The sequence below is a fragment of the Trametes versicolor genome (genome assembly GCF_000271585.1).
Source record: "Trametes versicolor FP-101664 SS1 unplaced genomic scaffold TRAVEscaffold_17, whole genome shotgun sequence".
Classification (NCBI taxonomy): domain Eukaryota; kingdom Fungi; phylum Basidiomycota; class Agaricomycetes; order Polyporales; family Polyporaceae; genus Trametes; species Trametes versicolor.
In genome coordinates this window covers 186,488-187,380 of record NW_007360337.1, presented here as the reverse complement: position 1 = coordinate 187,380, position 893 = coordinate 186,488, and positions in this window count along the sequence as shown.

The window sequence follows — 893 nt, the reverse complement described above, 5'->3', positions numbered from 1 at the left end:
GGCCTATGGAGGACGTCCAGGGCACGGCGGACGCTGCGTCTGTCGGGTCCCGGGTGCCATCCCCGGCGCCTCGCTCAACGGCGGGGTCGGGGTCCAGTCGCGCCAGCTCCCCCACCCACGTCCCCTCTCCCGCATCCGCATAGACGAACCCTCAGCTGAGGTTCGTTCGCATCAAGAGCTCGCACGCGCATCCGTCATGCGCACCTATACTACCATATGACGGTAGGACTGCTCCAATTTGCAGTCTGTTTCTACTCGTCTTACTAGCATGACCGTATCGTGTTCGAGCATACGGTATGACTGCTTCACTTGGCAGTCATAAAAAACAAATGAAACTCCCTCCCGCGACCGTATCGCGTTACAATCCGGTATTACTGCTTCAAGTCGCAGTCACCCTCTCATTCTTACAACGTCCACATGGCGTTGTGTATACCTCACCACTACCACTCGTGCGACCGTCTCGCACAAATAAATTCAGACGGTAGCGCTGCTCCAATTTGCAGCCAAACATTGTATATAAATGTTTTGTGGTTCGGTATCGTCGAGGAGCCCCAATTGGCTCCTCCATCACCCTTGTATATAACCAATGGGTCGCGTACGCACCGCGCGCGACCTTGTATATTTCGGTGCTAGCACTGCTACGAGTTGCAGGCATTCATCACACCATTGTATTATACAACACGACCCGTATGTCGTGTCTAGAGGGGGAGAGTGTAACGACCCAGGATCGGGTCGTTACGGGCATCGTACATCCACGAGCCCAGCGCCGTACGCGCTGGGCAGAGATAAGATAATGATGTATTAGATAGACGCGTGCGGCGTGCGGGTATTCGGAACCCGCGCGCCTAGTGCGGGCAGCCTTTCTACCTGCCCCACTATCCTACGAGTACGCC